Raw genomic sequence first — 9,734 nt, forward strand, 5'->3', positions numbered from 1 at the left:
CCCCCCCCCCCCCTTTTCTCTCTCTCTCTCTCTCTCTCCTCTCTTTTCTCTTCTCTTTTACCCCCTCATTGTAGATTTGCTCCACAGAGAAGATGTATTCATCATTTTCCCCTTCTTTTATGTGAAAATATGAATTGATATGTATTTGTTTTCATTATTGTAATCCATTCTCTCCATTGAGAGCTTCTCTTTGCCTCCGAATCCCTTTTAAACAGTTAACAATTTAACATTGGTTCATTTTGGTATGACTATGGAGGGAATCCAAATCCCTTATATTGTATGAATCTGACAGAATGGCATAACCTGTAAGTTGTGTGTCTATATATGGCAATGGGTTATAATCCGTTGACGCCAAGTGTATGTCAAATTTGCAATATTGAATAATTTTTCATAGATTTTGAATTTCGTAAATTCAATGGTTGAATTAGGATTTTTCAACTTGTATAATTTTTTATAAAATTCGAAAGTGATTTGTTATTTCCATCATAAACTTTATTTTCACGTATAATATAGTTTTAGGTTCGATATTATAAACATCAAATTTTGGACAAATCACTTAGATAAATCGATGCCAACTTAATATTACGCAAATCACCCAAATAAAAAATCATTACGTGTACGTCCCTAGAGGACATTTCTATGTAAATAGATGCAGCCAAATTTGATTTAGCATAGTTTTATATAAATCGAAACAGACAAATTCGATTTAGTAGACATTCATGTAAATCGAATTAGCTCCCATCGATTTATGCATGTATGGTTACATTTCCATGTAAATCGAAGTCCCCTAATTCGATTTACCTGCTTCAAGATCAACATGAATAAATCGAATTAGGGGAGGTAGATTTACTATAGTTTCAGCAAAATATATAAATGGATGCTGGAAAATTCAATTTAGTAGGGTGCGAATATATATAAATAGCTGTGGAATGTGAATTCTTCCATAGTGAGCCACATAATGGCTAGTGATGAGAGTTTCTTAGTTTTGGTGCACTATAGAGGGTCGATTAAGAAAAAAATGCGTTATGGAATTAAGTTTATTAATAAGGATCCGCTTAGTATTTTCATGAAACTTTCGATGAGTTTCACCGAGTTTCAGGATACTATAATCAGAAAATTGGGGCTGCAAGGAGTGAAACGGGTGGAGAAGTTATTCTACAGAATTCTGATATCTATTTTGCGAGATGATGTGAAGTATGATTTGTTTATCATAGGCAGCGACGAAGATCTGGAAGTTTTGTTCCATTGTCGTAGGCAATTTCCGGAGGTGAGGACTCCTGAGCTGTTGGCCAAACTTGTGGATGTGCATGTGGTCTCTAGTTCAGGAGGTTCTAACCGAAATCCTTTGCCTTCAGCCACGGCAGCATGCTCTAGTTTGAGACCTATTGGTGCCTCTTCATCTTTGTCCATGATTGAGCCTGAGGCAGTTTTGGTGGCCTCCCCATCCTTCACTGCTGAATTAAACCTCACTCGTTACAAAGAAAGGGTTGACACTGGGCCCGTAGTTGATGTTGTGATTGTGATGGCCGACATTGATGATGTGTTACCAAAATCCCGACAAGGTGGAGCATCGGATGGTGTGGAAGATGTATTTCAGGATGAGGATGATGATGATGTGGAGCCTGCCAAGATTGCCGATGATAACGACGATGAGGATGTGAGGAATACTCCAGTTGGGGGTGCTGGAGCAGCTAGTTCAGAAACTCCTCAATACCCCCCACCCCCCACCCCCCGGGGCGCACTTTTCAAATTTGGACTTGGATGCCATGAGACAGCAGGGGGAACCTACCGTGCCTATCGGATTTGGCGCCAGAGACACACAGGATACAAGAGGACTAGCTGAGTTCCAAGTTGGTTAACAGTTTCAGGATAAAGAGGAGGTCGTGTTGAGTGTGAAAAATTATAGTATCTGACGTGGGGTTGAGTTTAAAGTGTTAGAATCCGATTACCACAAGTACCATGGAAAGTGCAAGTATTTTGACAACGGGTGTACATAGTTTATTCGTATCAGTCTCCGGCACCGCAGAGGTATTTGAGAGGTAAAACGGTACAATAGACCGCATATTTGTCTGGCCACTTCGATATCCAGTGATCATAGGAGGCTAGATTACCATGTGATCTCGGCTTTCATACTGCCTATGATTAGAGTCGATGCTGCAGTGTCGATCAAGGTACTTCAGAATGCGACAGAGGCCCATTTTGATTTCAGACCGACTTACAGGAGGGTTTCGATGGCTAAGTAGAAGGCTGTGGCTCAAACTTACGGAGACTAGAAAGAGTCATATAATGAGTTGCGACGATGGGTGCTAGGTGTACAGATGACAATACCGGAAGTGTTGTAGTACTGAGGACGAGTCCTGTGCGACTGGGTGGCAAGTGGATGAGGAGCAAGCATAATTCCATCGACGTTTTTGGACCTTCTCACCGTGTATCGAGGCATTCCAACATTGCAAGCTTCTGGTTAGTGTCAACAGGATCCACTTGTACGGCAAATACAGTGGTACACTGCTAGTTGCAATTGCTCAAGACGGCAATTCCAATATCATTCCTGTTGCATTCGCACTTGGTAATCGAAATTTTGCTTGTAAATGTGTCTACCTGTGCTCAGGCCACACATAAATAACATATAACACGAGTACCAAGTCTAAGTATCACACAACACGAGCCCCAAACTTAAATAACATACAACACGAGTACCAAACTTAAATAACAAACAACAAACTTAAAATAACTCAATAATAACACAGCAAACTACTAAATCAAAAGAGATGCGATCCTGTGCCACAACGGCGGGGGTGTCTGATCCTCCGTGATCTCTGCGCTAGAGGGACATCATCGTCGCCATCTCTGTTGTCGTCATGCTCCATCTCGCCGTTTTTTTCGCCCTCATGCTCCATCTCGAGAGGTATGCGCTCGTGTGTCGTCGATGGCCCGTCCTGTGTAGTTGTACCTGTAGCAAATGCCGAGGCAGGGATCCCACCCAACGCAAAAGTCTCATCGTCGAATCCAGATGGTGGCTCATTAAGGTCCACACCTAGAGGTGTATGGGGGCCACCTACCTGAGATCTGCATCGTGCCACACCATCATCCTGCATGATGACCCTAATCTCCTCAAGAAAGTGTGACCCTCCGTACTCCGCGTCGAGACCCTCGCTGCCCAGAAAGTTGAATAGCATCTCACCTGAGCTAATCCACGTCTGAGTCTCATGTACATCCCCGTCACTGCTAGGACACCCAACAAAGTAATCACCAAATCCTCGCCCAGCATCTTCGCCCCCTCCACCATCACAAAATGATCCACCACCAAAGGTATCGCACCCAACACCGCCATAACCACCACCTCCATCACCACCACCACCCCAACCACCAACGCCTCCTCCACCTCCACCAACATTAGCAACTCCACTCGTGCCACCCACAAAACCATTATGTCCACCTCAACTAGAACTAACTCTAGTATCATGCCCACAACCGCATCCTCCATCACCTCCGTCATCGCCATTGTCATCCGGACCACCACCACCACTACCATCATCCTCTCCGGCTCGCCCTTCACGTCGAGGTCTGCCTCGATGGCCACCGCCACCCCTGGCCCCTCTACGACCTCTACCCCTCCCCTCCATCACACCGATAGCACCATCAAGCTACCTCCACTCACGCTTACTAGCTCATGTTCCCACACGAGCTCTTTGCTTGGCACAACAGTTATCCAAAACATCATGCATCTGATCCATCTGTGGAGCCTGACCTGGACCTCTCTGCAATGCCTCCGGCAAGATTGGGTCTACTCTGGGGTCTCCGAATAATAGCTCAGGTGACAAGAATTTCCTCCCATACTAATATCACCAATCTAGGTACTCATGAGAGGGTCTTGGATCAGGAACAACATTAAACCATAAGACATGGTCTGCCCTGTGATCCCAATGAATGTGCCAGCCATGTAACATACTAGGAAATCACCAATCGCTGCCTCGGCCATCCTTCGACATTAGAAAATCGATGTTCAATATGGACAATGGCCGATGTTGTACTCCTCCAAACTGAGGTAGAACCCGATCCACCTGATGCCACTCTATGACAGCAAAGTATATCAATGCCGTCGCAGACCTCCATAATGTTTTGTGATGTGGCTCTAGTATCTCGGGATGCACTACCTGCAAGACGTCTGGCAAGCTGTACGGCATCCAAACGAACTAAAAAGGCAATTTGGTCCAACATAACGCTTAATCTCTAGTAACCTCACAAAATAAGTCAAGAACTAAACACTAAACTGTTTAGTACTCGCATCGTGAGGACAAAGTAAATCTATCCATAGTCTGCAGTGCACGGCTCGAAGTCCCTTCTCGCTCGGCGTCGGTTGATAACCTGACTACTTGCCACCCAATAAACGTTATTAACAACTGACAAAAATATAAATATAGAAAATAACTAGTAGTCAATTGCATACATCGAGGCCAACGGCCAGTGAAAGGCATCAAACTCGTCGGGCCTAAAACCCAAGAACCTCCAAAAGATCCATGACTGAAGGAGCTGTTGAGGACCTGCCAATTTAACCACATTCTTGTTGGCTACACGGCATAGGCACCTGTGTAACCACGACAGAGTGGCAGATCACCAGCTATAACTGCCCATATCCTCTAACCTCGCTATGTAGGCAGCCACCTGAAATGCATACGAGTACCGGACTTGTCACCGAAGAGCTGCGTCGATAGTAGCATCATAATGTACGCTCTAGTATACCTCCGGACGGTCTCCTCGTCTACCCCCTTGGGAAGGTCACTGAACATCCGCTGCATCCAAGTGCAGTTCACAGTGAACTTGTCGATGCAGTTCGGTGGCGACATCACAGCCAACAACTCCTCAAACCAAGCCCATGCCGGACGGCCTCCTTCGATGTACCACTCGAAGTCTATCAAACATCCACTAACGTACTGACCGTCGATCGGGAGCCCTAGCTGGTAGGCTACATCCTGTAACGTAACCATGCACACACCGAATGGCAGATGAAAGGTATAAGTCTCCAGACACTATGTCTCCATAAATGCACTGATTAATGGCTCATCCAACATAAACCAGTGATCATTGAGTCTTGCGAGATAGGCCAGGCCAGCCATCTGAACGTACGACATGATCCTATCGTCTAACGGCACACCATGCTGCCTCTTCATGTTCAAGATGCAATGGTGGGATTGCATGACATTGAAAAAATACTCTTACAATCATAAAACTTTACCAAAAATATATCATCTAAAACGGATAATTTTTATTATAGATTTACTTTAACCAGATATCTATTAAACTCTCAGAATCCCTTATCTAACATGCATTTTTTATTTGTATACTCTAACACACTACCATCTTTATATCAATACTCTAACCCCTGTTCGAGATTTATAGATTCTATCAATTATAATATTCAAGTTCTAAACAGTTTAATATCAGTAAGTAGCTTCTAGCACATTGCTACCCCTAAATCAAATCTCTAACTACAACTTTAAGTTTACACATTCTAATCATGTTAATAAACAAGATATAACCGATTTAAACAAAACTAACACATAGTTTATTTCTTACAGAAAATAAAATAAAATTTAAATTTTATTTTACTAACCTCGTCATAAATGCTACTAGCGATATGTGCGACTCCATCCAAGCGGTAGATTCGATTCGGGTCGTCTTTCATTTTGATAGGCTGCGTCGCTTTCTCTAGATTTGGTGGGGTATAGGATGGTGAAATATAATTCGAATGAAGTGAATTCGAATTATATATATAGATAGCCACCGTGCATGTAAATCGAAACAGGACAAGTAGATTTACATTGAGCATTCGTTCTTATATAAATCGAATTAGGGGGTAGTTTTACTATTGGGTAAATCAAAACCACCCAATTCGAATGACTATGGGCACAAAACCATGGGGTAATTCGAACTACTCTCGTTCGAATTACTATGAATAGGTAAAACCGGCTGCGTTGCTTACTAAATCTATGGGGCCTGTATCGATTTACTTAAAGCATGCTTAAATTGAGATGATGTAATTCTATTTATGTCTATCTCAACTTTTTCTAATAAATCTATGCAGCCTGATTCGAATTACTACTAGAAATTGTAATTCAAATTATGCTTATTTGATTTACATAGTAACACTCTTTGGGAGATCCATGTACCATTATTTGGTTTGGGTGATATATGTAATTTTTTCATGCATTTGGTTTATCTTAGTCATTTGTCCTCAAATTTTGGACCTGCTTATGTCCAAAATTTTTAGAATTTGTTATATTAAACAAGGGTTAAGTACTTTTTTTCACGAATCAATTTGGGTTGGTTGAGTGGTCAGTTCATTTGTTTGTTTAAACAAGCGTCAGGCATTCGAATTTTGCTTTGTGTATGCAGCAACTTATTGGCCAGCGGAGTCAGTAAAATATCCTTAAATGAAGTTCAGATCTGTGGCGAATTAGTTCTTAATCTGCTGAGTTGGAGGATATCATAGGCAACAAAAAATAATATTTTTTCTCGTCCTTAAGGTTTTAGGCCAAAATTAAAATTGTCTCTAAGATTTTTTTTTTATCAAATTCATACTTAAAGTTAGAAATAGTTTCAAAATCACCCTTCTTTATCCCAATTTTATTTTTTGTACAAAACTATCCTCGACAAAAATAAAATTAAAAAACTCCTCCCTATCCTAAATTAGTACATGCCAGTAATTCCAAATTTCTAATCTTCTTTATCACTTCTATATTCCCATCATGTCTACCCCAATATGTAGATGGCCAAAAAATTTATACATGTATAAATTTAAACTGTTAAAATGTGATTGGAGTTTGTCTGTAAAAATGGGACCCGCATTGATGAGCAAATCATTATTATTAGGCCCACCATTAAATTGTTGGGAAAAGGAATATTAACAACAACAAAAAGTTTTAAAGTTTGTGTCTTATTTAAATTAGTTACATGATTCGAATTAATATTTAAGGAGTTTTTTTTTTTGTGTTGAGCCAGTTATTACATTTTTGGATTGTACTTAGGGACAAACCTTCTATATTAGTTTAACTTTTTGTTGCCGTGATAAAATTTTTTATGTATTAATTTGTTAGGAGTTTTGTTTTGTTTTTTATTTTTTATCAATTTGTGGGTGTTGTTGATTTCACTTACTATATAGTTGTTGTTGTCACCAAACTCTTTGATGGTTCGTCGAACTAGTTGCGATAATACTAAAGACTCTCACCGATTCTGATGCTGTTGTAGAGGATTCCTTTGCCACTGAATTGATTGTGATTCTCGAATTTTGCAAAGGTTTCTCCCTTTTCAACGTTTCATTCTCTATTAATTCACAAGTTAAATTTCCTCTTCTTAATATTATTGTCATTGTTATTGTTGTCTAGATCCAAAGAATAATTAGTGTTGTGATGGATTTAAATTGACGGATGAAGAATTGGGATTGGTGTTAGAGAGAGAGAATTTGTTTAAAGGATTATTAATTTTGTTAAGGATGATTTTAGAAAAAAAAAATTATAAGAATAATTTTGATTTTCATATAAGATCTTGGACCAAAAAAAGTATTTAATTCTATTAAACAATTTAATAGTTGGATCGATAAAATTTAAAATCTTTAAAAATATATTCGCAGGTGTAATATGGTATATACAGTGTAAACAATATATATGCAGATAAAAAATACTATTTGTATATAAAAAAAATCAATTATTATGTATTTGTTTATAAATACATGTATTATTTCATATATTTTTTATGTGTAATTTATTTTTTGGGTGTACAAAATAAAATAAGAAAGAAGAAAACAGAAATAGAAAACAATAAAAAATAACATTAATTACTAAGAACCACAATCACTCGTCAGAACCGAAATTATAGAATTATTTGGATTTTGGGCAGAGTCACTCCACCAAATCTGAATCTAGTTGTGCATCTTCTTTAGGGCACCCTTCTTTAGCCATCAAGTTTGCTACTTTATTAGCCTTTCTTTTAGATGAGGACAAAATAGATAACTCAAGCTTTTCGCTACTTTAATTCAAAAAAATCCTTTTGTAATATTCTTGTTTTCATGATTATATGGCAATTTCCAATCGTTAGTTAATAAGAATACCTATGCAAAGTCAGTTTCATAAACGATATTCTTAAACTGGTCTTCACAAGACACGATCAACCCCTCCAAATAGCAAATAGTTTAGCTCTCAAAATATTGATCAAAACTTTATTAGAACATCTTCGTAGTCAATTATCATTACGGTCTCTAATCAAACATCCAAATCTAGCTCATCCAACATTTTCAAGAACAATTCCATCACAATTTAATTTGACAAACCTAGCTGCAGGGTCGTCGACACTGATAAAAGAGTTGGGCATGAAGCAAGACATGACAAAAAGATAGCTGAAGAGCAATCTTTTGATAGAATCCAAGAATGATAAGCAACTTCCATGGCAGAATAGTTTTTACCGTTAATAACTGAATCATTCCTGTCTAACAAAATGCTCTAAAGGCCTGCAGAAAAATTTAATTGACGTATGAAGGTATTTACAAATTTAATTTATTAATATTAATATTTGCAGAAGGGGGTGATCATGGTGGTAGCTCCGATCAAACTAGGGGGGATTTGTTAAAAATGAAATCGGTGGACACTGGGATTGAAGTCCACGGGAATGGTGGGGTGAAGGAAGTGGAAGCCTCAGTGATACCGGATAATCTGGCTTGGCTTCAGAAGAGTCTCATAGGGAGTACATCAACGGTTATTGACTATCGATTATTGAAGGAAATAGCAAGTACGGAGTGGCCTAACGTAATTAACGTGTGTGACATGGGGCGTACAAAGCCATGTTGACCTTTGATAGTGCTAGTGGTTTGGAAGAGGCACTGGGATCTGGCTTGGGCAGTTTACTGCAGTTCTTTGGTAATGTTAGCCGATGGGAGGAGCATGTGCGCTGCGATAAGAGAAGAGTGTGGCTTGAGTGCGTTGGACTGCCGCTACAGGTTTGGTCAGAAGATACGTTCTATAAGATTGGAAGCCTATGGGGTGATGTGGTGTGCCGTGATGAGGATACAATTTCCTGTTTGTCATTTGGCGCTGGACGTGTTCTGATCGATACATGCAGGTTTGACGTCATTCATGAACAGATTCGTGTGTTGGTAGGAACAAAGGGTTTTGATATCTTCGTTACGGAGAAGGGGGTAATGTATCTCGAGTAGCAGGGCCTGTGATGAACGATGGTTTGGCCGAAAAATGTAGTTCCTCAGTAGGAGCTGGTCATTCAACTGAGAACAGACTAGGACACGGTGAGGGTTACCGGGGTCACATACAGCGGCTGGAGTGGGGTACAGAGGCAGAATTGTTGGCCTTGGTGAACAGAGAGGACGATCAACAAAGGGGTAGAATCGTAATTCACTCAGAGGATTTGAATGAGTGGAGTAACGGATCTTTGGGTTCTAAAACGGTAAGAGCAGTAAGTAAGGAAATCAATTCCAAAGAGAAAATTGCTGATGTTACGGGATCCCTGGCTAGCAGCGAGGAGGTTAATTCGGAACAGACTTTGTCATGGGATTATGGAAGACATTATGTGCGGAAGGGAGTTGGTTTGAGTAAGGCTGGAAGGGGATTGGAACTCACTGGGCCCACTCACCACAAAAATAGCACTGAGGCCCATTTTTCCCGTTCAAAGGCCAAGGGTATGCGTGTGGGCCAACACCGAAAAGACCAATTTGCTGCTCTTCATGCTGGACC

This window comes from Arachis ipaensis, chromosome B02 (assembly GCF_000816755.2).
Source record: "Arachis ipaensis cultivar K30076 chromosome B02, Araip1.1, whole genome shotgun sequence".
Classification (NCBI taxonomy): domain Eukaryota; kingdom Viridiplantae; phylum Streptophyta; class Magnoliopsida; order Fabales; family Fabaceae; genus Arachis; species Arachis ipaensis.